We start from the raw sequence: 17,656 nt of genomic DNA on the forward strand, positions 1-17,656 counted from the left end.
GATTCGGGCCGGTTTTAACCGACCCGTTTGACACCCTTATGCTGGAGCAGAGCCGATTCCTTGTCAACAAAAAGGACGCTATATTATGGCATCCTCGCCTGTTCTTCAACTTTTTGTGGCTAATATTCGTATATATTAGTTTGGCCATTATATTTTGTCTTATTTTAGTTAATACTCTACTAGATATCAAATATTAGTTACTTTGAATTTGATATTTTCACAAATATAACAAGTTATTTCTTTGCTTTATTTTTCGTATCAATCCATATTGCTTCAACTAGTTATAAAAGTAATTAATTAAGTGAGATGTTTAAGAGAAGGGTAAAAAATAATCCAGACAAATACTTTCATGATTAAAGCTTTTTCTAAAAATAATTATAGGAGTGTGCAAAATATCTTTTAAAACAATTAGGGAAAAGGCTAAAAGATATAATCGAATTATTAGAAATGACTCATATATATTATCCGTTATGAATTTGGCTCATCTATGCCACCGTAATTACAAAAAGGTTCACTCCTGTCATTATTTTGTAATGGTGACTTTCTAAAAGCATTTTTGCCACATGACCTCTTATTAAAGGTACACGTCATCAAATCTAAATCAACCAATATTACTTCAAATCAAAATTTAAAATCGAACTCATTTAAATAAAATTCAATCCACATTGTTAAAATAAAAATCAAACACATTAAAAATAAAAATCAGATTCATTAATTGTGTTGGATTTTATTTATGGGTCCGTCTTTTTATTTTGAATTTAAGTAATATTGTTTGATTTAGATTCGGTAACACGGACTTCTAATAGGTCATGTGGCAAAAATAATTTTGCAAAATTATTTTTGTTAATAAAGGCTCGAATGAACCTTTCTGTAACGATGGTGACATAAATGAGCCAAACTTTTAACGACGGTAGCATAGATAAACCAAATTCATAACGGATGATATAGACAAGTCATTTCTAGTAGTTTGATTGCATATTTAAGTCTTTTTCCAAACAAATATCATCATTAGATACACAAGAATATGCATAGATTTTTACACCATATATCAATAAAGTTGGCTTAAGTCATCGACAGACACTTAAAGTTGTCCCAAAAATTCACTTAGACCTTCAACTAAGGCCTGTACCTATTAGGCCCCTAACCCACCCGAATTTTGATCCAATCAGGCTTTTTTGTGAATCAGCTAAAATCTAAAGTATGTACAACACACACGCGATGATGTGGCAAAAATGAAGAATTAAAAGGTGATACGTGGCATTAAATCCAATAATTATAAAAAAAAATCATTATAAGATTATTTTTTTTAAAAAAAACTGAGTATTAAATAGTAATTATAATTTTTTAAAAAAATGAAAATCAAAATCTGGTCCCCCCATTTCCCCAGCCCATCCCCCTCATTCATCTTCTTCTCCATTTGGTCATTTTTATTCCTTTTCTTCATTTTTTTCGACAATTAGATTAAGAAAACAAATTAAAAACTAAATTATCTTCTCTATTGCCAAATACCATTGAGATTTCAAGTTTTGGACAAGAAATCTTAAACTTGAGATTTCAAGATTTGGACAAGAAAAATGGTATCTTCCTTATACCATTGAGTGTTTAAAATAACACTCAAATACCATTTTCAAAAGTGGTCAGCTATTTTTTCGTTGCTTTAATTTTTTTTCCTCTGAATTTCATAGTTCAAGAATTTTTCCATGGTCCTGTGATGGTGGGTTAGAAAAAGAAATGTTGAATGTGGATTAAGAGTGAAGAAAGAAAAGAAAGAAATAATGATGAAAATGTATGTGAAGATGATGAGGACTGAGGTGGGATGGGGTAGGAGTGTGAATATGACGAGGGGGTTGTGATGACGATGAGACTGGGTTGGGGGTTGAGGGGTGGGGGTTGTGAAACGGAGTCTATTGTCACTAAACGGCGGAGAATCGTGGCTGATGATGAATAGGGGTGGGTGGGGGTAGGGTGGGGGGTTGACGACGAACTTAGAGGTAGGGGTGAGGAAGACAATGAGGGAGGGTGGGCTTTTCTTTTTAAAGAAAAAATTAAGAAGTTATAATAATTAAAAACTATATTAATAAAATAATTTAAATATAAGTTTTTTAATTAAAAAAATAAAATATTATTTGTTCTACTATGTACATGCCGAAAGAGAGTAGGGCTGTGAAAAATTCAGTTCAACCTATTAACTCGAATCGATAATTTATTTATCGGATTAATGGGTCTGTTTAATTAATTATCGATTTGGGTGTCGATTTTAGTTTTTTTGTTATTGGGCTTTCGGTTCAGGCCGCAATTTTGCTGATATTTTTATCGGGGTACCCGATATCCCGATAAGTATAATAGGCTACACTCTACAGGACACCGCACTGGCCCAATCATTTAAGACAAAAGCAACCCAAGCCCAAGCCCCAAAGGATAATAGGGTTTTAGGGTTTATTCTACACTTAGCGCCTCTCTCTCAGCTTTCACTTATTCACTCTTGAGTCTCTCTCTCACCACTCGCAAGTCACAAAAGCTCGAGTATTGTTGCTCTCAAAATCTTAATTTGTACGTCTCACTCTTAGTCTCCCTCTCACTACTCACAAGTCACAAAAGCTCGGTTGTTACTGCTTACAAAAGTTTAATTTTTGCTCAAAACTACTCAATTTAGAGAGATGAAACGATTCTTGTCTGTTGCTGCTCAGTGCTCACAATCGGTACGCAACAGGTAACATTTTTTAGATAGTCTCTACTTCAGCTTCAATTTCTGTCCAGTGTCCAATCTTCGATGTATGTACAATTTCTGTCTAAACTATAATTGGTGCTTTATGCTTGTGAATCCACTGTTTAAGCCAACATAAAAACACTATCAACAAATGCACAAAGAGGTTTCATAAAATTGAGATTACAAAGACGAGAAAATCAATAGAAATATAGCGTAAAGTTAGATTGTTGGATTGAACAGAGAAACGGTATAATTATTGGGTATTATTTTGAGTTTATAGGTTTGATTGTTTACCAAATGTTGGAGTGTGTGTATGTTACAACTTTTCCCTTCACTGTATGTTATAAGAATGGATGCGCGAGTTTACATCATTGTTGATTGATGAATTGTGCTTTGAATTTTGGTTCAAAATTGTGTTTTAGGGATTGTAGTAGGAACACATAGTTGTTTTGATTGTGATTTTGTATATGCGGATACATGTGTTGTGAATGTGTTTGTTTGAAATGACTACTTCATATTGTTTAATTATTTGTATCTCATAATTAGCATTACATTATATTATTCTCGCTCATGAAGCAGTCATGATAATAGTAAATTGTTGTTCAAGATTACTGAATGCAAGTTTGTACTCTTTGAGTTCTGTTGGAATAGGTTCTTAAATTGAAGGGATATTGTGTAAGTTTAGCATTCGAGGTAGATATTGTTACTGATATGATGTAAATTGTGTGAAGATTGTGATGTGATAATCACTGTACTTTGCTTGAAGTCTGAGCATTGAAGGATGGAATTATGAATCTACGAGTGTGAACTTGACAACATAATGGTTGAAAGCTTGCATATATGATCAGGAGATGTATGGGAAGATTATTCGTATTGAATTATCTAGCACAGGAGTCTAGTAGGTCCTGATAAGGATATTCAGTTATGTAAATTTAAAAAGTTAATGCTCTCTGTTTCTTGCTCATTTAAATTGATGACATTTGGACGCATCCCTTTTGAATAAACTTATGATCTTTCTATTATTTTAGTACTAATACTTTCCTTTTCACTAGAGTAGTCAGTAGCTTTGTACTTTAAATTATATATGTTCAATGTTAACGGTTAACCCGATAACCGAACCGATAACAACTAAAAATCGATAAACCGATAATCGATATCTTAACGGTTCTTTAACGGTTTATCATATATACAAATAGATAATAAATAAGTAAAATTGATAATTTTCAAAACCGAACTGAACCGACCGATATGTAGCCCTAACGGTTTCCTTGCCAAAATAACATTTTGTGTTTGATAGGTACCAATTTTAGCACTTGAGGTGTCTAATAGGTGCAGGCCTTAGTTGAGGGGTCCAAGTGAATTTTCGAAATAATTTTAAGTGTCTATCGATGACTTAAGCCTTATAATTATATACTACCTTGGCAGATTTTCTAATCGTTCAAACAATTCCCAAAGATAATTACTTATTCGTGGTGGTTGTTAACACAAGATCATACTAAAATTAAACCTTAGCAGTCAACTTAAGTTAGAATGCATATCACTTAATTATGATCAAGTTGTAACAGATCCTGTCTTGCATTTTTTATTTGGCGTAGTTACAATCTTTACTTTGTTTCCAATAACACAAGGCTTGGAAGCCTAATGGAGCACAGAAAGAGGCTAAATCAATATTTTAATGAATTATTTAGCATGAGCCAAATTATGTTATTGAATGCTGCTGAACCCCCAACAATTACTATAACTCTGCTGCTGACTGCTGAACGATCTCAACTTTGACTATATATTTCGTAGTGGAATGTAAATAAAGTAGTTAGCTTGGTTTCATGTTGTTTTGACCTATTCATGGTTATCGTATGCTAATGTCCAAACAGTAGTATCTAGATTTCAAATTCATGCCCATACTGACAAACACTTAAAGTTATCCCGGAAATTCACTTAGACCCCTCAACTAAGGTCTGTACCTATCAGGCCTCTAATCCATCCGAATTTTGATTCAATCAGACCTTTTTGCCTAATCAGAAATAGGTAGAGAGTGTGTGTTACACACTCGCCTGACGTGGTAAAATTAACCAATTAGAAAAAACACGTGGTAAAAAAATAACTATATAGTGGAATTCCTGATTTGTCTATTTTTCTATTTAAATATCTATTTAATAATATTTAAAAAAAATAAAAAGAAAAAAAGCACATCCCCCACACCCACCCAATCAGCATCTTCACATCCCCTCCCCCGGCGTCTTCACAGGTCACACACACATATACACACGAGAGCAGCAACAATATACTTTCTAGTTTTGATTTTTCGACGAGACTCGTCGGAGTCGGAAAACGCACACATCAGAAAAGATTATGTTATATTTGATGTTGAATTATTATTCATGTTTTATGTTATTCATCAGAAGGAAGCACAAATTCAAGATTATTATTCATCAGAAGGAAATGTTGAATTTGTGTTTGAATTTACTATTGAATGTTGTTAGTTTTGTGGGGATTGAAGATGAAGATGACGGGGTGAGGTGGGGTTCTGTGAAAACGATGATGACGCGGAGGGAGGGTTGAAGACGACAAACTGAGGTGGGGATGGGGTGGGGTGAAGACGATAATGCGGGGTGGGGTGAAGACGATGCCGCTGGGGGAGGGGTTAAAGGTTTTCTTCATTTTTTTTAAATTATAAATTATTATAATTAAAAATTATATTAATAAAATAATTTAAGTATAAGTTTTAAAATTAAAAAAATAAAATATTATTTTTTCTTCGATTCACGCTTCCAAGGAGAGCGTAACATACTCTTCTTGCCAAATCATCATTTTGTGTCTGGTAGGTGTCATTTTAAGCAGTTGAGGTGCCTGATAGGTACAGGCCTTAGTTGGAGGATTCAAGTAAATTTTCGGAACAACTTTAAGTATCTATCGATAACTTAAGCCCAATAAAATTAATTGTTTTCTTAAAGTACTTGATTAGTCGAAGTTAAAAAAGAGTATCTGAAAGTTAAATCCACCAATTTTTTTTTCTAAAATAATTTTCCATAGACTTTTCAAAATATCCAAGAGCCAATGTTCTTGTTTATCTTTTTGGAATAAAATATCAGTGATAACATAGCAGTAAGACGAACACATAATTAGAAAATAGGTGATGTTCGTTAATATGTGTCCACTGCAAAAGGACTTCTTAGGTACGTAATTAAGGATTCGTGGCAAGTCGATAGATACATTTACCTAACACTATTTTAAAGCTCCAATCTACGGCAATCGATAACGATTGCGATAGTCATTAGTTTTTCTTTCATCTTTCTATGTATATTTTGGGTTTGAGCCTTATTGAGTATGGAGTCAATTTTATTAAAAAACTTTTTTTATCTCTAATATGAAACTTTCTTACGCGAATTTAAATTTAATCGGATCTTAATACAAACACATGACACTTATGAGAGGATCAAATCTTAATCAATTAGGGTTGCGATTGAAAAAACAACAAGAAGCTCAAATCTCAATCAATCAATCAACCAGGGGATCTTGATAGGTTTAAGTCATGCTGGTACAGAGTTGACTTTGTTATATATGGAGTGGTTTACCAATTAATGTGGTACTTGCTTACATAAATTGAAATTTAGTCGAACTCTGATACGATTATCAAATATCTATGAGGAAACCAAAATAAAGGTGAAATCCCAGTCAACTAACGAGGATTACAGTGCAGTGGTACTATACTCCTATGTTCTTAACTAGAAATTTTGGGTTTGAGCTTTGTTAGGTACAGAGTCGATTTTGCTAGGGAAAGTTTTACCCCTCACATAAGACTTTCTTATGAATTTGAATTTAATCAGACTCCAATCGATATATCGGGCACCTATGAGAAAATCATAAAATAAAGCCCATATTAGTTAATCAATGAAAGTTGTGGTAGAGTAATAAGTTCATTTGTCCTTGATCAAAGATCTTGAATTTGACCTTGTTGGTCTAGAGTTGACTTTGTAACAGAATATTCTACCCGATTAATATGAAACTTTCTCACCTAAATTCAAGTTTAATTGGATTCAAATTATATGAATATCAAGAAATCGAAAAAAGGGTCAAATCTCGATTAATATTTATGATAATAACCAGGTTTATTTATTCTAATTGGATGAGTTTTAAATTCCTTAGTCTACATCCCCCGGTTGTAATCACCTGGAGTAGTAATCGTTTCTATAAAGGAACTAGTTACAACGGTCTCCAGTTACCCCCATCCTTTGTAAATATAGGAATGCTAGAGCTCCTGCATGGACGTAATTAGGGGTCTTCATGATTTGGTTAAAAATCGATTCGGATTGAAAAGTAAAAAAAATTCGATTAAATGAATCGATTTTATTTAATTTTGATTTGATTTAGATTTAAGTTTTAAAAGTCGACAATACTTGATTTGATTTTATTTAAAACAAACCAAACCGAATTGACAAATTATATAAATAAATTTTATAATTATATATATGCAATATATTATTTGTTACAAATAATTTTAAATATTTTGCTTCTTTTCATGAAAATTTTATTTATCTCTATTAGGATAATGAACTTTACACCTTAAACTCATTATCTGTATCTGTATTATATTAAAAGTGTGAAGCTCCTTAGAAATATTGTTTGCATTTTTTGTCCTTCACTAAAAGTCTTTGTTTTAGACAAAATCGTCTTTTCATTATTTTTTTTAATATTTAAGAGCTAAACATTAATTAAATCTTTATAGTAAAATCTTTCATTATTAGAAGTAATTAGAACTAATGACAACTAATACATTTTTCAATAGTTTAAGAATTCTAAATCAACTAAAGCTAATTTTAAGAAGATTTGAAAAATTTAAAAATAAATATGAAAGCTTTAGAATAAGAAAAATATAAGAAGTACCAATTTTTTAAAAGTTTTAAGCAAGTAATCAAAGATTTTCTAAAGATTTAACTTTTAAAATAAGGAAAGATTTTAAATATAGAAAAAAAATTTAAAAAAAAAATCATACTACAAAAATAGTTCAAATCGATGCGTCTCTCTTAGCCTCTAGCAGCAAGGAAAAGTGGTATTGGATGACAAACACAAAAGTGACAATCCATTAACCACTTAAAACTTCTGAAGGTAAAATATATATATGCTTACAATAAAATATATGTTATGTTTACATTATTATATTAAAGTGTGAAGGATCTTTGAGAAATGATTTGACCTTTTTGCACTTTATTAAAAAATTTCACATAATACGTGTGAGGCACGTGCGGTTAAACTAGTTAATAGAAAATTATGAAATCAAACTCATTTATTTAAAGAAACAACTAGTATGAGGTATATATATATATAGAGAGAGAGAGTATTTCTTAGCAACTTTTCAATTGATTAAATCTTCTAGATCTTTAAATATTTTCTCCATAATTCAAGAAAATTGTAGTCACCACAATAAAAGGTTGATGACGGACTATAAGTTGAAAAAATGATGGAGAATATTTTAAAATTATAATGAAAAAATTGAAAAGAGAGAAATATTATCTATAATCTGTATATACAAATATAATATATATAATAACAATATAATAAACAGATAATAACAATATATAGAGACAAGACGGATAGATAATAATATTAGGTATATATATATATTAAAAGTATGAAAAGTCTTAGAAAAAAGATTTAAATTTTTTGTACTTTCATTAAAACACATCGCAATAGACAAAATGGACTCTTTACTATTTGCTCAAATATTTATTATTTCACTATTAACCATATATTTAGAATTTAGATCCTTTTTAATCAAGATAAAAATTGTAGTGTTTATCACTTCTAAATCAATTAGAGTTTTAGTATACAAGTTCAATGTACGTGTGTTGTACGTGTATCGAACATTTAATAATAAGCTTGTATTAAAACATTGCTAAAAAATCAATAAAGGTAAAAATTATATTTAAATAGTTTACCTGATTATTTATTCTAGAGATGTAGTTGAAGGTTGATGATCGGGATCGGAATTGAAAGTTGAGTCAACCCTGAGTCGAGACGTTGGACCCAGGATCCAACCTTAACTTAAGACCCCACTCTAAGCTCTAATTTGAGCGTCGACTCCTAGAATTTTACCTCGATTCAATATCCTGTACTTGACCCAACCCAACCTTGATTCAAGAGAAACTTTCAATATTAACTCGGGTCCAACCACAAAAGAGGAAGTAGGGTCGATCTTGACCAGACTCCCGACCCTGGGTTTGACTCCAATCCCGACCTCGACCCGAAACCAACTCTGAGACCCCAACCCAACTCCCGATTATCAACCCATAGACAAGGTCCAATATTAATCAAGAGTCAGGTTAGGTATTGAGTTAGGTGTTGAGGTCGGATCTTATATTGGGAGTCGAATCCTGAATTAAAAATCGGGGTCGAGTCTCAAGTAAGGAGCCAAATTTGGATAATATGTCGAGAGTCGAAGCTAGTTTTATTTTGGATTTAGGAGTCAAATTTAGGTCATGAATCGAGAGTCAGAGTTTGATTCCTCACCGAGATTGAGGTTATTGGGTCCTAGGACCTAGGTTTGGAGTTGTTTACTAAGTCAGGTGCAAGCTCGAGTCAAGTCCAGTGTTATAAGTTGGGTCTCAGGAGACAAATTTGGGAGTCTAGAGTTGAGGTCAGGTTCTAAATCGAGAGTCGAGTCAAGATTCTAGAGTCGGGGTCGTTTCCCAAGTTGATAATGGGTTAGGATTGGTTCTCGAGTTTGGAGTCAGGGTTAGGTTTAATTTGAGAGTTGGGGTCGTGGTCAAATCTCGAGATTAGACGTGTTAGGTTTAACGTTAGGATCAGGTCTCAATTTGGGAGTCAAAGTTGGATCCATATCGAGAGTTGTAGAAATGGGATCGGGATGGATAGTCAAATCATCAGTTGGGGTCGAGATCAGGTATGAAAGTCGAGTCTTGGGTCAAGGTCAGATCTCGAATCTCAAGTATCGAGTCGAGAGTTAGATCATTGGTCGGGATCGAGAGTCAATTGTTGAGGCAGGGACTTGTATCTCGGGTTGTGGTGGGGAGTCAATTCTCGTATTGGGTCGGGTAGTCGAGGTCTCAGGTTGAGTCTCGTATAATTAATATTTTTTCATGTTATACTTAAATATTCTTGGGACAATAAATTTTTCTTACTAACCAAACAATAGAAAATAAGTAAGAAAATCACTTATTTTTCAAGAAAATATTTTTTAGGAAAATAATTTCCTTCATACCAAATACAACCTAGGAATAGATCTACTTTCTCATAAAAGATATTTACTTTGTGCCTCCGGCAAATTGCATCCATTATATTAAAATTTATATAATTATTTTTTGAAACTATATCTGTATTGATATGGGATAAAATAAAGGTTTTTGTACAAATATTATATTATAATATTAAATTGAAGTTATTAAATAAAACATATATTTCGTACATGAATGTTGATTCTATATACCTAATTCAATAAAATAATCGACTGTCTCCTAAAAATTCTCAATATATTAAACTAAATTTATTTCAATTATTATAATTTTATCATTTTAAACACACAAGTCATCATATGCTTTTCTCAATTAATCAACTTCAAGATCCAGATATTAAATATTCCCTCGAAGTGCTTGAGTTGAAAGCATAATATTGCATCTTAATATGTGAGGCAGTATATTATTCCTCCTTTCATAGGACCCGGAGCATTATCATGTTGCACTCTCAATCTAACATAGGAAACTAAGAATTGTACATTCTACCTGATCAAACACCATCAATTACTGTGAGATTTTCATTTTCTGAGTGACACTTAAGAGTTTTAACTCTCCATTAATATGAATAATTAAAAAAAGAACCTTAATTTCTCTATAAAATATTAGAAGACTCTTTTTAATTTCGTAATTCAAGCCAAGAATGCAAGCCGCTTGGTGAAAGTTATGGCTGATGGCAGCAAGAGCGTTCATGGAGGGAATTGAATTTACTTTGTGATATTCAATTCTATATCCTTTTCTTATAGTCCGACTCATTTATCTTGACTACCTTGTTCAGTGCTTTACAAAATGTTGTAATACATGTTTGTAACAATGAATAAATTACACAAATCTTGATCATTTGGATAACTGCACCTTCCGTTGCTTTTTATCAATTCGAACAAGTACTTATGAAGTTGGATTTTGTTATAAAGTTGAATGTTTCCTTGGCCATTGTTTTAAATTTCTCAATCAATACAATAATAACAATGAGAGTTGCATGAAAAGCTGCATTGAAAACTTTGCACTGATGACAATATTGCTCTAGGAAAAGCTTAAGAAAAAGCATTAGGTTGCTCTAAGAAATTATGGCGACAAAGTATGTGTCGTTCATGATAGATGATAATATTACATGAACATAAATACTTATTTAATGAATCTAACAAAATTATACATATAGATAATAAAAATTTAGTTCACTAAATATAACTTAGAATATTAATTCAAGACAATTATGAAGCAAGATTAGACGCATCACAAAAAATTGTAGTGATGGAATTTCTATAGCTTTTAGTAGGTTGGGACACCATTTAGTCAAATTAATAAAGTGTTATAGTATAGCAAATCCAGAGTTTAATCTCTTTAAATCTTACTGACAAATAAATAAACCTAATAGAGGCAGTCTTAGGGCTCGTTCTGGAGTAGAGCGCTGATAAAATATCTCAAGGTATAGGTGTGAGGCCTAATCTTGTGGGGTTTACACCTTAAGTGTCCGACTGTACACCCTAAGCACGCCTAGCATCCAACGCTCAAAGCTCGAGGCTCGACTAACAAGTCTTAGACAAATTATGTGTTGAATTCCTTAATTGACATTATTGACCCTTATGATTTTCTAATAAATAAATGATGCTTAATAATTTTTTCATCTATAGAACTAAAAGATTGAGACTCAAATAACAAGTCATTGTATTGTATATTTATTATTTAAAAATATTGTGAGGGTGAATATCATTTAATATTTCTTTAAAAAATACTTAATTAGCTGAATTTTACAGCTTCACTTACCATTTGTCTTCATATTATTTTCATACGACTCAACAATTTCATATTTTATCATTTATCATATGTCTTAAAATCATCGCTATTTAAAAGTAAATTATTGTATTTTATTATCACAAAATTATCGTAAGGGAACTAAGAAAGTTTATTGATTATTTTCTTTTAAAGATGTAAATTACATAGCACGATAGTAGTATATTTTATAAAAATATAATTCTTTTATTATTTAAAAGTTAAGATGTTAGAGTTGATTTGTATCTCATAGTATCTATTATAACATTTCTTTATTTGTACTTGTAAGATTATATTAGAAGTTTTATTTTTATGAGTTTGCTTAATCATGTTTTTATTTGTTTAGCTATTAATTTACTGTTTATAATATTTACTTATATTATAAATTAAAAATTTAAAGATTCATTGGGCTTATGCTCTATCGCCTCGAGGCTTATGCCTCATCCCATACTAATAAAACATCCGCACTCATGTTTTCGTCTTTTAAAACAGTGAATAATACTAATGAATAAAGCAAATAATGCATGTTTCATCTTTTGAATATTATCAATGCTCTAATCAACTCGTTTTGCTAACCAAATACGCGGATCTATCAATTATAGTGTTATAAAAATGAGAAATTTAAATAAGAAAAGATAAACACCAAAAACTTGAATTCAACAGGCAACTTATTTTTCATCATCAAATGTTTCAACTTTACTCCCCGTTCAATTACACTTGAAATTTTGTAGAATTTTAAAGATTGTCACTTTAATACAATTTATATAAGGTAAAGTTTGTGTTGATTTAAAGTCTTAAATTTTAGAGTTATGATAAGATTTTTTGTTTTACAATTTCTGACTTCTAAAAATATATTTTCTCAAAAGTATTTTTTCCTTAAAAAAGGGTCGATTTACCATAAATTAAGAGAAAGATGTTAGAAAATTAAAGGAATAACACAAATCAAATCATAAAATCCAAGACATAAATTCAAACAAGTAAAATCATAGAAAAAATAAAACCACAACAAATCAAAATAACAAATAAGTATGATTACATAATTCTACAAACAATAAGTATTTATCGATTGAGAGCACAAGTAGTAAAGAAAAAGAAGCGAGATGCTTGCTTTTTCATTATTGGAAGTAGGTCAATGTTCATTGTAGAATCTTCAAGCACATCTAATATCTGTAACAATAATATATATGTACACAAATTTCTCCTAACCTATATTACTCATAGTTATTTCCGATAGATCGTCAATTAAAATAATAATAAAAATTAAATGAAATAATAAAATAAAAAATTATCAAAAAATTATACTTGTCTGAGATGACCAAACGCTGCAAAAATAAAATAGAAAAAAATAGTTAGAGTTGATCGACCCAAGCATTAGTTGATTAGATCTCATAAGTGTTCTACAATGCAAAAAATAGGAGCATAACTATTTACTATGCAAAAAAAAAAGGAGAAAACGACGTTATGAATGTCATTATAATATTGTAAGAATAAAAATTCTTAATTTATAGAAGACAAAAGCCTCTTTCGAAAGAATTTACCTTAAAAAGTAAAAAATATTTATGGTAGATTTTTTTAAAAATTAAATTTAGTATATTAACCTAGTATTTCAAGACTTCTACTATGACATTAATAGTTGGGTCTACTAATTTTGAAAAACAATCAAATCGTAAACCTTAAAAAAGTCCTACACTTATACACCTAACATTAATATCATTCTAACAATGCTTTGACGCCTAAAGTTTTACTTAAAATAAAATTGTAGCATTTATGACATTATTTGAATTTCAATTATTATATTTTAATAATTAAATGATAATTATTTAAGAAAATAGTATAAAGATGATTTTGTATAGTCTTTTAATGAAGGATAAAAAGTTCAAATCACTTTTCTAAGGGTCTTCACACTTTTAATATATTATAGATATAAAAAAATTCTATAAGTCCTATTATTTTGTAATTATACTGACAAGCGATAGGATTTTCTTCTCGAGGTCTGAAAAGTGGCATTGAAGTTTTAAAGCAAAAGTAAGGTAGTCGGTCTATTTACACTCAATGTTAATTTTTATCAATGTTAACTTTTTCGATTTCAGAATATTGAGATTTTGTACTTTGTCCTGTAGATTTAGATTCAAGTTTTTTTCTTGAATTAATTGTCATTGTATTTCCTTTTCTAATTTCTTTTAGTTGCTAAATTTTAGAATTCTATATGAGTTATATAAAATTAACAGTAGATTCTCCTCTTTTGATAATTTATCGTGTTTTTTTTCTGTTGAAAATTCTTTATCGAAAGATTGGACGAAACAAGCATATTATCAAAAAAGCAAAGGTTTAATTCTTTTCTTTTTAAATTATTTTTAGGGGAATTATTCTGGGTATGAATAAGTCACAGATTAAGAGAACTCTAATTTAGTTTGAAAATATTGTTTTGTGCAGCCAACTTATTTTCTTCTTATATTAGTCTCTTCGTTGGATGGATGGAGTACATATGTTGTCCTGAATTGAAAAGATTTTCTCTATGCGTAAGTGTGGCCTGTATCTTTTTATGTCTTTATTCATGCATTCAAAAGTGTGCTCATGTTTAAGATACTATCTAACCATTTTCTTTGTCAAAACGATTTAATAAGTCTCTTTCACCCTATTTGTGACTAATATTATATTTTTCTTCAAACATTATTTGCAGTAGACACTCAATTTCATCCGACATCTAAGGTATGATGTTAGTCTAAAATAATAAACGTGTAATATCTGTCTATTCTAAATGGTTCCCACCTCTCACCTTTTTCCTATAGTCATTTATTAGTTTCTCAAATAATTGTCATTTAATTATTATCTTAAGCTTTAAAATAATTAAACGTATGCCTCTTAAAATCTTAATAATTAAGAGGAAAATTAAGGTTACTATAAGGAGATAAGTTTAGTCAAAGACCAAAAATTTTTATATGGAGATTGTTGAGAGAAAATTAAGGATGCTAATTTTTGAAGTCCGTTGAGAAATAAGTGACAAGCTCAAATAATTGAATCAAAGTTAGAGCCCTTTTACGAATCCTATAACAGTTTATGTCACACCCCTTTTTTTTGTCCGAAGGGTTATTCAAATTAAAGTGACGATATTGAATATGGATTAATTTATTTACAGAGTCGCCTCTTGAAATTGCGTTATGGTGTTCCAAGTCAACTTATTGAATCCATATTTAAAAGGAAATGACTCTTTATTTTGGTCTGCGAAAACAGAAGACCGGGTAAGAAATTCTGTTGGTCGAGGAAAAGGTGTGAGACACCCCTCAAGTCCCGTGCTTCTAGCACGGTCATTTTTATTGACTTATCTTGACTTAAACTATTTTGATAAATTATGTTAAGACCTAAATTCGTTCACTTTTATTATACTAAAACTTGTCTATTATTTTATATTAAATAAATCGGTGAAAAGTTAATTTTAGAAAAACATTTGTCAAGATGCATTATTGCATCCTTGAATTTTAAATGTCTCTAAAAGATGTGTACGCTGCATTCTTAATTGAGACGAATATTTTAAACGTGCCTAATATTTGCCTAGCGTTAAAAGCATTGGTTTATCTCGTGTGACTCGTAACAATTTTATCTATTTGAAACATTGTTTATCCTTAATAGTAAACTAAAGCAATTTTCATTTAACGCAATAAATTAATTTAACAAATATTTATTAAATTTTGTTAACGACAATGAAATAAAATAAAATAAAAATTAAATAATAATAATAAAAATAAAATAATACAAATACACAAAAATTAATCATGTTATATTAATTTTATTATAATTCTTCAAAATTTATTCATTTTAAAACAATACAAACTCAAATCACATATATTGAGACAAATTAAATACATAAATTTTCGAGATCCGGGTCGAACACAAAGTCGCGAAGAAAACAAGCAACCTAAATCATATGATATACCAACCCAAGAAAAAATACAAATACTAAATATTTAAATACCAATTTTGTGAAGAATGGTGACTTCGTTTTTTGGTGGGCTTTGTCGAACCAAAAAATATGGGGATCCAACTATCTGCTCGTATTTGATGTAGTCAAATGTTTCGTTAATGGAAGGAAAAAATAAAATAGTGGGGAGAAAAGGGGTTTGCGTAGCGGTGCTGGTCGGCGATGGATCTTGCCGAAATATGGGTTTTACCGACGATATTTTGGTAGATGGAGATGGGTAACAGAGAAAAGGGAGGCGGCTCCGGGGTATTAGAGTGGCTGGAGAGAGGAGAGAGGCAGATGACCGATGGCATGACTGTTTTACCGGTGAGAGACTGTTCCGTCAGGGGAAATGATGATTGTCGGCATACGTTTTCCAATGAAATTTTGCCGGAAGTGAGAAACAGGGACGATTGGGAGGTTTATCCGGTGGGCTTCACTGTGACAGCGACTAATAATAATTCCAAGTGGAGATTCCGGCAAGTTTCCACTGAAAAATTCATAAGCTACAAATTTTTTTTATCCCGTTCAACTCTCGATTTTGCTCTCTGCTTTTTCTCTCTTCTCTCGCGATCTGCCATTGTTAAATACAAATATGCTACAAAGATAAATTGAAATTTTATTTTTTGTGTGTATGTGTTTTTTTTTGTGGGCTTTTTGTATGTCTATGTGTGGTATGTGTATGAGAGTTGAGGGATGTGTGTGTCCTCTTTTCACTGTGTGTGTTGAGTATGAAAGACGAAAAGAAAAAAATAGAGAATTATGTGATTGTATGTGCGTGAATTTTTCTTTTTTTCTATTTTTCCTTTCTGTTCCAAATTTTTAACCTGACAGTATTAACAAACAGGATTTTAATAGTCAATACATCTACTGAACAAATATATAAAAAATTAATAGTATAACATGTAATAACAAACGTTCACATAATTAATCAACTACACATGCTAAATAATGCATGAAATCACTTGAACGTTTTCATTCATGCTTGTTCACAATAAAGTTTACAAAATAAATGAGACATTATTGAATAGAACCTGTGATGAATCAAGAAATTATTACCAGAAATTCAAACGGATACCGAACTTGATTCTCTTCTTTATTTTTTCTGTGTTTTTGCTTTTGTCTCCCACCTTTTTCTTCTGATGTTTCTCTGTTTCTCTCTGTATTTTTTTCAGTCTCTGTTTTCTCTGTCTGTTCTCTCTGATTTTTTTTTCTAGTTCAATGTATGTATTCCCCTTGGGAGTTGGGGAGTTACCCTTTTAAAAGGAGATGTAGGGAGGGAAGTTGAGGGATTTTATCAGATAATGGGGAGATGTTGGGTAGTTTAAGGATTTTAATTTTTTTAATTTAATTCTTTTTATTTGTTAAGACAAATAAAAAATTAAAATAAATAATAAAAATAAAAGAATATTGACTAATTAATTATTTTTTTATATTTTAAAAAAAATACAATAAAAGCTTATAAATAGACTAGAATAAATATAATTAAGATAATACGAAAATTAGTATCTTATTTATTAAAATTAAAAGGGAAATATAGTTTTGAATTTTTTGTATTATTTTAAAAGAAAAAATAAAAATAAAATAAAAATATCCCAAAATGTAACTTTAATTATTTATTTATTTTTAACTAAAACTTATTAAAAATAAAATAACAGCTAAAATAAATATTATACAAAATATAAATATTTAATGCCAAAAAATAAGTTAAAATTTGGAGAGGGTAAAAAATCACGTGTCTACATTTTATCTCTATTTGTTTGAAATCTCAAAGAGTTTTCATACAAATAAGTAGACAAAACGATGAGTTTTGACCCTTCGATTTTTTAAAAGATGAGAATAAAATAAATGTGATATGAGCGAGTCCTGGTTTTGGACCGCCCACATATCCCGGATTATAAGAGAATCAGATCACGTGTAGTTCAAAGAGGTAAAATGGTGAGACAATGAGTTAGAGGTCGAGTCAGGTCCCGTCGAGTC

Source organism: Capsicum annuum, chromosome 5, assembly GCF_002878395.1.
Source record: "Capsicum annuum cultivar UCD-10X-F1 chromosome 5, UCD10Xv1.1, whole genome shotgun sequence".
In the NCBI taxonomy this organism is placed as follows: Eukaryota; Viridiplantae; Streptophyta; class Magnoliopsida; order Solanales; family Solanaceae; genus Capsicum; species Capsicum annuum.